The 13,130-nt window shown below is 42.2% G+C and overlaps 1 protein-coding gene across 7 annotated transcripts in view; it reads right to left on the bottom strand.

Moving 5' to 3' along the window:
• Positions 1 to 13,130, bottom strand: part of ARSG (arylsulfatase G) — a 120,584-nt gene extending 107,454 nt beyond the window's left edge. For 6 of the 7 annotated variants that reach the window (XM_081218791.1, XM_081218794.1, XM_081218785.1 and 3 more), the window contains exon 1: positions 12,819 to 13,130. The gene's annotated coding sequence lies outside the window, so the exon portion shown is untranslated. The remainder of the gene's footprint in view (positions 1 to 12,818) is intronic. The other variant, XM_081218788.1, reaches the window with a different exon arrangement.

Here is a 13,130-nt window from a genome sequence, read left to right as displayed (position 1 = left end):
AAATGTAGACCACTTCCCTTCCCAAAATAAAATCATTCCAGTTGTAAAAATGAGATAAGATCAAGTGTTCTTTTAAGACAAATGTATCCTTAACAGATACAATGTTTCCAAGCTTTTTAACCAGGTTATCAATTTTCGACTCCAATAATGTTTATGGTAGCTTTTGTACATTTATTTGCCTTTCCTTTAGCTCAATACCTGGTGATAAAATATAGATTCTAACTCAGAGTTCCGTGGCCGAGTCATCCATTCAAGTCACTTGTGGTATTTATTACATTTAGATTTCGGTACTTCTCAAATATTATAAATCAGAAATGATCATGAATTCTTTCTTTTTTCTTTCTTTTTTTCTCTTCTTGGCCGCAACGCACTGCGCAGCTTGTGGGATCCAGTTCCCCGACCAGGATTGAGCCCAGCCCACGGCAGTGATAGTGCCACATCCTAACCACTAGGCCACCAAAGAAGTCCCATGAATCCTTATTTTTAAAAGCTCCCAGATATGGGGTTCACTAATATGCCTTGAGTTTAGAAGCCACTGCCCTTAAAATTTTAAATGGTTATGAGCATTCATTAAAACGACCAATTTAAAGACAATTCAGACATGGTACACGCTAAAAGATCACTCCTATAAGTATACATCGCACAGCAAAAAGAGAAGCTGTCCTGGGTTTCAGGTTTATGGTTAATACACGGGAGGCCTACAGTCTCCAAGAGGTGGGCCAGACTCTGTTGCATAAGTAAGGAAACTAGCTCCCCCTGGTGTTCAGTGTCTGTCATGACCTCCTGAGGGTGCTGAACAAGAAAAGTGCCGAGGTCAGGCAGGAACTTGCAAAATTTCGTTTTTCACGTACGAAAAACTCTCACGGCCAAATCACAATGACCACAGTGACTATGGATCTCCTAGAGGGGAAATGGGACAGCAAAACTGATACCCCAGAACACTATCTATAAAGGCTTTTAAAATATAGCTCACCCAAGGTTATGGGAAAAAAATACAAATTGTGGCCATGAATTTATATTATTTATCTACCTTTCCGGCAACTCAGGAAGAGAACAAGCATGCTAACCGTCCTAGCAACTTACTCCCCTAGAATTCGACCCAAACTCTATCTTCTCTACACTGGGGACTCTCTTGCTAAGTCCCGACTTCACTGCGGATCTCCCGACTGTGTGAGAGCAGCAGTGCCACCTTAACCTGTCCTCAGCAGAAGCCTTGATCCTCCTCCCCACATCCTACTGGCTCTGCTTTCTAAATATATCCAGAACCTGACTGCCTTTGCCAACTCCGCCAGCAGCCCTGATGCGAGTCAATGTCATCTTCGCTCGATCACTGCAATTGTCTTCCAGCAGGTTTGCCCACTTCCGCTCTCGCCACACATGTATCCCAGCCCACCCTAGCCTTCGTTTTCCAGACAGAAGCCTTGCAACAATCCTTTTAAAGGATGAGTCGTACACGACCGCATGCCCAAGCCTAGTACTTTCTGCCCGGCTCTTACTGCACCGGCTTTATTATTGTTCCTTGAAATCACACGCCTCAGGCCTTGGCATCTGTGGTTCCCTTTGCCTGGTCCCGCTTCCCTGAGATGTGCACATGACATGAGCCTTCAATTTGGTCCCCCCCGCGAAAGTCACCCCCCTGAGGAGGCATGCCTGAGAATATCCTATCCAAAACAGCACTTGTTTCTACCCCTTTACTCTGATGTTATAAAAGTATTGTTTACTCACTTATTATCATTAAGGCATAGCAGTTTTTTGTTCACCGCTATATCCCCAAAGCTTTGAGCAGGGCCTGGCACATTGTAGGTGATGCTCCAAAAATATTGCTAAATGGATGAGTTAATGAGTGCCTCATTTTTCATTGACTTTTTCAAGAGCAAAAAAAAAAAAAATGGTACCTATTTACGATTACACTCAAGAGTCTAGTGCTTCTATGAACCAGCTGGATGGCCTGAAAGCACTGTGCTCAAAACCTGCTGGTCCCAGACTCGCCCCGCATTCCGTACCCCTCCCTCTCCCCTGCCTGAGTGAGCCAGAGCCCCCTTATCAGCTGCTCCTTTAACCCCATCCTGTCTGAGCGAAGAACAGATGCCCTCAGGTGACCTACACGCACAGGAGAAGCCAAATCCAAAGCTGAACCCTAGGAGCTGTACGAACAAAGAAGAGAAAGGGGAATCTCTCCCAGCAGCCTCAGGAGCAGTGGATTAAATCTCCACAATCAACTTGATGTGCCGTGCGTCTGGGGAATACCTGAACAGACAACGAATCATCCCAACACTGAGGTGGTGGACTTTGGGAGCAACTGTAGACTTGGGGTTTGCTTTCTGCATCTAATTTGTTTCTGGTTTTATGTTTATCTTAGTTTAGTATTTAGAGTTTATTATCATTGGTAGATTTATTGATTTGGTTGCGTTCTTCCTTTATTTTTATATTTATTTATTTCTTTCCTTTTTCTCTTTTTGTGAGTGTGTATATGTATGCTTCTTTGTGTGATTTTGACTGTATAGCTTTGCTTTTACCATTTGTCCTAGGGTTCGGTCTGTCCTTTTTTTTTTTTTTTTTAGTATAGTTTTTAGTGCTTGTTATCATTGGTGGATTTGTTTTTCAGTTTGGTTGCTCTCTTCCTTCTTTCTTTCTTTCATTACTTTTTACTTTTTAATTTTTAATAATTTTTATTATTGTTTATTTTAATTATTTTATTTTATTTTATTTATTAATTTTTTTCTTTCTTTCTTTCTCCCTTTTCTTCTGAGCCATGTGGCTGACAGGGTCTTGGTGCTCCAGCCCGGTGTCAGGCCTGAGCCTCTGAGGCAGGAGAGCAGAGCTGAGGACATTGGTCCACAAGAGACGTCCTGGCACCATGTGATATCAAACAGCGAAAGGTCTCCCAAAGATCTCCATCTCAATGCTAAGACCCAGCTCCACTCAATGACCAGCAAGCTACAGGGCTGGACACCCTATACCAAACAACTATCAAGACAGAAACACAACCCCACCCATCAGCAGAGAGGCTGCCTAAAATCATAATAAGGTCACAGACACCCCAAAACACACCACCAGATGTGGTCCTGGCCCACCAGAAAGACAAGATCCAGCCTCATCCACCAGAACACAGGCACCAGTCCCCTCCACCAGGAAGCCTACACAACCCACTGAGCCAACCTTAGCCAGTGGGGGCAGACACCAAAAACAAGGGGAACTACGAACCTGCAGCCTGCAAAAAGGAGACCCCAGACACAGTAAGATAAGCAAAATGAGAAGACAGAGAAACACACAGCAGATGAAGGAGCAAGGTAAAAACCCACCAGACCTAACAAATGAAGAGGAAATAGGCAGTCTACTTGAAAAAGAATTCAGAATAATGATAGTAAAGATGATCCAAAATCTTGGAAATAGAATAGAGAGGATGCAAGAAACATTTAACAAGGACCTAGAAGAACTAAAGATGAAACAAGCAATGATGAACAACACAATAATTGAAATTAAAAATACTCTAGATGGGATCAATAGCAGACTAACTGAGGCAGAAGAACAGATAAGTGACTTGGAAGATAAAATAGTGGAAATAGCTACCACAGAGCAGAATAAAGAAAAAAGAATGAAAGAATTGAGGACAGTCTCAGAGACCGCTGGGACAACATTAAATGCACCAACATTCGAATTATAGGGGTCCCAGAAGAAGAAGAGAAAAAGAAAGGGACTGAGAAGATATTTGAAGATATTATAGTTGAAAACCTCCCTAATATGGGAAAGGAAATAGTCAATCAAGTCCAGGAAGCACAGAGAATCCCATACAGGATAAATCCAAGGAGAAACACGCCAAGACACATATTAATCAAACAATCAAAAATTAAATACAAAGAAAAAATATTAAAAGCATCAAGGGAAAAACAACAAATAACATACAAGGGAATCCCCATAAGGTTAACAGCTGATCTTTCAGCAGAAACTCTGCAAGCCAGAAGGGACTGGCAGGACATATTTAAAGTGATGAAAGGGAAAAACCTACAACCAGGATTACTCTACCCAGCAAGGATCTCCTTCAGATTCCACAGAGAAATTAAAACCTTTACTGACAAGCAAAAGCTAACAGAATTCAGCACCACCAAACCAGCTTTACAACAAATGCTAAAGGAACTTCTCTAGGCAGGAAACACAAGAGAAGGAAAAGACCTACAATAACAAACCCAAAACAATTAAGAAAATGGTAATAGGAACATACATATTGATAATTACCTTAAATGTAAATGGATTAAATGCTCCAGCCAAAAGACACAGACTGGCTGAGTGGATACAAAAACAAGACCCGGAGATTGGTTCAAGATGGCAGAGTAGAAGGACATGCTCTCACTCCCTCTTTCAAGAACACCGGACTCACAACTAACTGTTGAACAATCATCGACAAGAAGGCACTGGAACTCACCAAAAAAGATACCTCACATGCAAAGACAAAGGAGAAGCCACAATGAGATGGTAGGAGGGGCGCTATCACAATACAACCAAATCCCATAACTGCTGGGTGGGTGACTCACAAACTGGAGAACACTTATACCACAGAAGTCCACCCACTGGAGTGAAGGTTCTGAGCCACACAGTCAGGCTTCCCAACCTGGGGGTCTGGCAATGGGAGGAGGAATTCCTAGAGAATCAGACTTTAAAGGCTGGTGGGACTTGATTGCAAGACTTTGGCAGGACATGGGGGAAACAGAGACTCCACTCTTGGAAGGCACACACAAAGTAGTGTGGGCATCGGGACCCAGGGGAAGGAACAGTGACCCCATAGGAGACTAAACCAGACCTACCTGCTGGTGTTGGAGGGTCTCCTGCAGACGCGGGGGGCAGCTGTGGCTCACCAAGGGACAAGGATACTGGCAGCATAAGTTCTGGGAAGTACTCCTTGCCATGAGCCCTCCCAGAACCTGCCATTAGCCCCACCAAAGAGCCTGGGTAGGCTCCAATGTTGGGTCACCTCAGGCCAAACAACCAACAGGTAGGGAACCCAGCCTCACCCATCAGTAGATAAGTGGATTAAAGTTTTACTTAGCTCTGCCCACCAGAGCAACAGCCAGCTCTACCCACCACCAGTCCCTCCCATCAGGAAACTTCCACAAGCCTCTTAGATAGTCTCAGCCACCAGAGCACAGACAGCAGAAGCAAGAAGAACTACAATCTTGCAGCCTGTGGAACAAAAAACACATTCACAGAAAGATACACAAGATGAAAAGGCAAAGGGTTATGTACCAGATAAAGGAACAAGATAAAACCCCAGAAAAACAACTAAATGAAATGGAGATAGGCAATCTTCCAGAAAAAGAATTCAGAATAATAATAGCGAAGATGATCCAGGACCTCGGAAAAAGGATGGAGGCAAAGATCGAGAAGATGCAAGAAATGTTTAACAAAGATCTAGAAGAATTACAGAACAAACAAACAGAGATGAACAATACAATAACTGAAATGAAAAATACACTAGAAGGAATCAATAGCAGAATAACTGAGGCAGAAGAACAGATAAGTGACCTGGAAGACAGAATGGTGGAATTCACTGCTGCGGAACAGAATAAAGAAAAAAAAAAGAAAAGAAATGAAGACAGCCTAAGAGACCTCTGGGACAACATTAAACACAACAACATTCGCATTATAGGGGTCCCAGAAGGAGAAGAGAGAGAGAGAAAGGACCCAAGAAAATATGTGAAGAGATTATAGTTGAAAACTTCCCTAACATGGGAAAGGAAATAGCCACCCAAGTCCAGGAAGTGCAGGGAGTCCCATACAGGATAAACCCAAGGAGAAACATGCCAAGACACAAACTGGCAAAAATTAAAGACAAAGAAAAATTATTGAAAGCAGCAAGGGAAAAACAACAAATAACATAAAAGGGAACTCCCATAAGGTTAACAGCTGATTTCTCAGCAGAAACTCTACAAGCCGGAAGGGAGTGGCATGATATACTTAAAGTGATGAAAGGGAAGAAACTACAACCAAGATTATTCTACCCGGCAAGGATCTCATTCAGATTCGATGGAGAAATCAAAAGCTTTACAGACAAGCAAAAGCTAAGAGAATTCAGCACCACCAAACCAGCTCTACAACAAATGCTAAAGGAACTTCTTTAAGTGCGAAACACAAGAGAAGAAAAGGACCTACAAAAACAAACCCAAAATAATTAAGAAAATGGTAATAGGAACATACATATCAATAATTACCTTAAACGTGAATGGATTAAATGCTCCAACCAAAAGACACAGGCTTACTGAATGGATACAAAAACAAGACACATACATATGCTGTCTACACAAGACCCACTTCAGACCTAGGGACACATACAGACTGAAAGTGAGGGGATGGAAACAGATATTCCGTGCAAATGGAAATCAAAAGAAAGTTGGAGTAGCAATACTCATATCAGATAAAATAGATTTTAAAATAAAGAATGTTACAAGAGACAAGGAAGGACACTACATAATGATCAAGGGATCAATCCAAGAAAAAGATATAAGAATTATAAATATATATGCACCCAACATAGGAGCACCTCAATACATAAGGCAACTGCTAACAGCTCTAAAAGAGGAAATCAACTGTAACACAATAATAGTGGGGGGCTTTAACACCTCAGTTACACCAATGGACAGATAATCCAAACAGAAAATTAATAAGGAAACATAAGCTTTAAATGGTACAATAGACTAGATAGATTTAATTGATATTTATAGGACATTCCATCCAAAAACAGCAGATTACACTTTCTTCTCAAGTGTGCACAGAACATTCTCCAGGATAGATCACATCTTGGGTCACAAATCAAGCCTCAGTAAATTTAAGAAAATTGAAATCATATCAAGCATCTTTTCTGACCACAACGCTATGAGATTAGAAATGAATTACAGGGGAAAAAGCATAAAAAAAAAACACAAACACATGGAGGCTAAACAATACGTTACTAAATAACTAAGCGATCACTAAAGAAATCAAAGAGGAAATCAAACAATACCTACAGACAAATGACAATGAAAACACGACAATCCAAAACCTATGGGATGCAGCAAAAGCAGTTCTAAGAGGGAAGTTTATAGCTATACAAGCCTACCTCAAGAAACAAGAAAACTCTCAAATAAACAACCTAACCTTACACCTAAAGCAAGTAGAGAAAGAAGAACAAAAAAACCCCAAAGTTAGCAGAAGGAAAGACATCATAAAGATCAGATCAGAAATGAAAAAGAAATGAAGGAAACGATAGCAAAGATCAATAAAACTAAAAGTTGGTTCTTTGAGAAGATAAACAAAATGGATAAACCATTAGCTAGATTCATTAAGAAAAAGAAGGAGAGGGCCTCCCTGGTGGCGCAGTGGTTGAGAGTCCACCTGCCGATGCAGGGGACACGGGTTTGTGCTCCGGTCCGGGAAGATCCCACATGCCGCGGGGCGGCTAGGCCTGTGAGCCATGGCTGCTGAGCCTGCGCGTCCGGAGCCTGTGCTCCACAATGGGAGAGGACACAACAGTGAGAGGCCCATGTACCGCAATAAAAAAAAAAAAAGAAAAGAAAAAGGAGAGGACTCAAATCAATAAAATTAGAAATGAAAAAGGAGAAGTTACAACAGACACCGCAGAAATACAAAGCATCCTAAGAGAATACTACAAGCAACTCTATGCCTATAAAATGGACAACCTGGAAGAAACAGACAAGTTCTTAGAAAGGTATAACCTTCCAAGACTGAACCAGGAAGAAACAGAAAATATGAACAGACCAAGCACAAGTAATGAAATTGAAACTGTGATTAAAAATCTTCCAACAAACAAAAGTCCAGGACCAGATGGCTTCACAGGTGAATTCTATCAAACATTTAGAGAAGAGCTAACAGCCATCCTTCTCAAACTCTTCCAAAAAATTGCAGAGGGAGGAAAACTCCCAAACTCATTCTATGAGGCCACCATCACCCTGATAGCAAAACCAGACAAAGATACTACAAAAAAAGAAAATTACAGACCAATATCACTGGTGAACATAGATGCAAAAATCCTCAACAAAACACTAGCAAACAGAATCCAACAACACATTAAAAGGATCATACACCAGGATCAAGTGGGATTTATCCCAGGGATGCAAGGATTCTTCAACATATGCAAATCAATCAATGTAATACATCATATTAACAAATTAAAGAATAAAAATCATATGATCATGTCAAGAGATGCAGAAAAAGCTTCTGACAAAATTCAACACCACGTTATGATAAAAACTCTCCAGAAGGTGGGCATAGAGGGAACCTACTTCAACATAATAAAGGCCATATACGACAAACCCAGAGCAAACATCATTCTCAATGGTGAAAAACTGAAAGCATTTCCTCTAAGATCAGAAACAAGACAAGGATGTCCACTCTCACTACTATTATTCAACATAGTTTTGGAAGTCCTAGCCACGGCAATCAGAGAAGAAAAAGAAATAAAAGGAATCCAAATTGGAAAAGAAGAAGTAAAACTGTCACTGTTTGCAGATGACATGATACTATACATAGAGAATCCTAAAGATGCCACCAGAAAACTACTAGAGTTAATCAATGAATATGGTAAAGTTGCCGGATACAAAATTAATGCACAGAAATCTCTTGCACTCCTATACACTAATGATGAAAAATCTGAAAGAAAAATTAAGGAAACGCTTCCATTTACCATTGCAACAAAAAGAATAAAATACCTAGGAATAAACCTACCTAGGGAGACAAAACACCTGTATGCAGAAAACTATAAGACACTGATGAAAGAAATGAAAGATGATACAAACAGATGGAGAGATATACCGTGTTCTTGGATTGGAAGAATCAATACTGTGAAAATGACTATACTACCCAAAGCAATCTACAGATTCAATGCAATCCCTACCAAGTTACCAATGGCATTTTTTACAGAACTAGAACAAAATATCTTAAAATTTGTATGGAGACACAAAAGACCCCGAATAGCCAAAGCAGTCTTGAGGGAAAAAGACGGAGCTAGAGGAATCAGACTCCCTGACTTTAGACTATACTGCAAAGCTACAGTGATCAAGACAATATGGTACTGGCACAAAAACAGAAATATAGATCAATGGAACAGGATAGAAAACCCATAGATAAACCCACACACCTATGCTCAACTAATCTATGACAAAGGAGGCAAGGATATACAATGGAGAAAAGACAGTCTCTTCAATAAGTGATGATGGGAAAACTGGACAGCTACATGTAAAAGAATGAAATTAGAACACTCCCTAACACTATACACAAAAATAAACTCAAAATGGATTCGAGACCTAAATGTAAGACTGGACACTATAAAACTCTTAGAGGAAAACATAGGAAGAACACTCTTTGACATAAACCACAGCAACATCTTTTTTGATCCACCTCCTAGAGTAATGGAAATAAAAACAAAAATAAACAAATGGGACCTAATGAAACTTAAAAGCTTTTGCACATCAAAGGAAATCATAAACAAGAAGAAAAGACAACCCTCAGAATGGGAGAAAATATTTGCCAATGAATCATCAGACAAAGGATTAATCTCTAAAATATATAAACAGCTCATGCAGCTCAATATTAAAAAAACAAACAACCCAATGCAAAAATGGGCAGGAGACCTAAATAGACATTTCTCCAAAGAAGACATACAGATTGCCAACAAACACATGAAGAGCTGCTCAACATCACTAAGTATTAGAGAAATGCAAATCAAAACTACAATGAGGTATCACCTCACACCAGTTAGAATGGGCATCATCAGAAAATCTACAAACAACAAATGCTGGAGAGGGTGTGGAGAAAAGGGAACCCTCTTGCACTGTTGCTGGGAATGTAAATTGATACAGCCACTATGGAGAACAGCCATAAAACTAAAAATAGAACTACCATAGGACCCAGCAATCCCACTACTGGGCGTATACCCTGAGAAAACCATAATTCAAAAAGACACATGCACCCTAATGTTCACTGCAGCACTATTTACAATAGTCAGGTCATGGAAGCAACCTAAATGTCCACCGACAGATGAATGGATAAAGAAGATGTGGCAATGGAATATTACTCAGCCATAAAAAGAAACGAAATTGAGTTATTTGTAGTGAGGTGGATGGACCTAGAGTCTGTCATACAGAGTGAAGTAAGTCAGAAAGAGAAAAACAATACCATATGCTAACACATATATATGGAATCTAAAAAAAAAGAAAAAGGTTATGAAGAACCTAGGGGCAGGACAGGAATAATGACGCAGATGTAGAGAATGGACTTGAGGACACGGGGAGGGGGAAGGGTAAGCTGGGACGAAGTGAGAGAGTGGCACGGACATATATACACTACCAAATGTACAATAGATAGCTAGTGGGAAGCAGCTGCATAGCACAGGGAGATCAACTCAGTGTTTTGTGACCACGTAGAGGGGTGGGATAGGGAAGGTGGGAGGGAGACACAAGAGGGAGGAGATACGGGGATATATGTATATGTATAGCTGATTCATTTTGTTATATAGCAGACACTAACATACCATTGTAAAGCAATTATACTCCAATAAAAATGTTAAAAAAAAAAAAAAAAAAGCCCTGCTGGTCCAGGGACTTCCCTGGTGGCGCAGTGGTTAAGGATCCACCTGCCAATGCAGGGGACACGGGTTCGAGCCCTGGTCCGGGAAGATCCCACATGCCGCAGAGCAACTAAGCCCATGCACCACAACTACTGAACCTGCACTCTAGAGCCTGTAAGCCACAACTACTAAGCCCACATGCCACAGCTACTGAAGCCCGCGCACCTAGAGCCTGTGCTCCATAACAAGAGAAGCCACCACAGTGAGAAGCCGGCGCACCACAACAAAGAGTAGCCCCCTCTCACCACAAGTGGAGAAAGCCCTGCACAGCAATGAAGACCCAACGCAGCCAAAAATAAATTAAACTAAATAAATAAATCTGTTAAAAAAAACCCTGCTGGTCCAACATCTGAGATGGGTCTCAAAGGGCAGTAAGGTCCTATATGGGTAGGTCAGCTCTGAGGAAGAAAACATAAATCCATCGGAGACTAAACAAACAGTGGGAAGAAATCACCACTAGGGTAGGTACGTCAGTCTTCCGTATCTGCTGGTTCCACATCTGAGGAGCCACCCAACTGAGGATTGAAAACATTTGGGGGAAAAAGCTTTCAGAAAATTCCAAAAAGCAAAACTTGAATTTCCCACACGCCTGGCAACTATTTAAATAGCATTTACATTGTATTTACAACTCTTTATATTGTATCAGGTATTATAAGTGATCTAGGGATGATTTAAGGTATACTGGAGGATGTGCATAGGTAACATACAAATACTACACCATTTTATATCAGGGACTTGAGTATCCACAGATTTTGGTATTGGGGGCAGGGGCAGGTCCTGGAACCAATTCTCCTGCAGATACAGAGAGACTGAATGCGAACGGAATGCTGTGAGTTTGAACGTACTGCTGGTGTAGAATTTGTTTTAACTTAACCTATTTTCCAGTAGGCTTTTTTTTTCATGATGCCTCCCCCCTCACCCGCAACGGACCGCACACAGCTTGTGGGATCTTAGTTCCCTGACCCCAGGCCCTTGGCGGCAAAAGCACGGAGCCCTAACCACTGGACCACCATTCCCTCACAATGCTTTTTTTTTTCCCCAGTGGCTCAACTGGTAGCAAGTGCTTTTCTATATATTGAGTCTTTTCTTTTTGGTGCTAAAGCAAAGCACTGTGATTTCTCTGACTTTGAGCAACCCCAGATGGCCCAACTTGAATAGAAAAGAGGTTTGAAAGAAAGTTTAATCTTATAAGCTCTTCTATAAACAATGTGGAAAAAAACTGGTTAGGTGTCTGGCTTGTGGTATTTTACTTCTTATGAGGTCATACAGCACAGTGACAACAAAGCAGAACCTGAAATTGGGGCGATCTGGTCCCATTTTTGCCATTGGTGTAACTAACTACACAAGAGTTTACTTCGCTACCGCGGGCTTGTTTGCACATTAACACTTCCCAGCTCTGCTTTCCAAAAGTGGAAAGGACGCACCAGGCCCTTGGCAATGGGAGGAGAGAGTAAAAAACCATCCGCCACAGGGAATAACCGCAAGAGCCCGAAGCAAATCTACAGGGAATCCAGAGGCCCTTACAGTGTTCCCCACCTTTCAGCCTGAATGTGAACCCTCTCTGTACACACTGTCCGAAGACCCCGTGACCTTTTCCTTTCAAAAGCCTCACTCCCTTGTTACTTCAGCTTCACAGGGACTTCTTTGCATGCGGACTAGAAATCGGTCCTAACTGAGCTCCGCCCCGTCCAATACAGCAGCCAGGACCCGTGGGACCTGCTGACCACTTGAAATGCGGCCAATGGGAACTGAGAGGCGCTGCCCCAGTAAAATACACGCGGAATTTTAAGACTTAGTAGGTGAAAATAATGTGAAGTGAGATAAGTCAGAGAAAGACTAACGCTGTATGACATCACATACACGTGGGCTTTACAAGAGCAGAACTGACACAAATAGGGAAGAGAATGGTGGTTATCAGGGGCTGGGGGAGGGCGAACAGGAGCGAAGCGGTTTAAGGATCCAAATTCTCAACCAGTAGATAAATAAATCCTGGAGTTGAGTGCACAGTACAGGGATGACACAGACAACAATACCATATTATAAACATCAAACCTGCCAGGAGACTAGGTCTTAGTTATTCCCAGACACACACACACACACACACACACACACACACGCAAGGATGTGTAAGTCTTATACCCATCACCCGCTGGTAATATTCTGGACGTACTGGAGTACGCAGACTACACGATTACATTAATTTCACCTGCTTCTCTCTGTACGCGCTCACGGGGCTCCTAGAAACATGCCCTGCTACAGCGGCTCGTGTTACACCGGCCGGAGCCGCTCTGATCACTCATCGGAACCGAAGCAAGGAATGAGGTTAAGGCTCCACAGGCCTCGGCACCGCTGGGTCCGCGCGGATGCACTCACGGCTCTGCGCCCGCGCCCCTCGCCGGCCGGCCTCCAGCCCCGCCTGCGGCCCACGTGGCTGCGCTGCGCTCGGTCGTCTGGTCCCGGGGAAAGGAGGCCCGCTGCGCCCTGCGGTCCGGTCGGTCCGGACGGGGGAGCCCCGGGC

The sequence above is a fragment of the Mesoplodon bidens genome, assembly GCF_964165515.1.
Source record: "Mesoplodon bidens genome assembly, chromosome: 19".
In the NCBI taxonomy this organism is placed as follows: domain Eukaryota; kingdom Metazoa; phylum Chordata; class Mammalia; order Artiodactyla; family Ziphiidae; genus Mesoplodon; species Mesoplodon bidens.
Note: the sequence above shows the minus strand (reverse complement) of the source record. Positions and strands in the feature narration are given on the sequence as shown.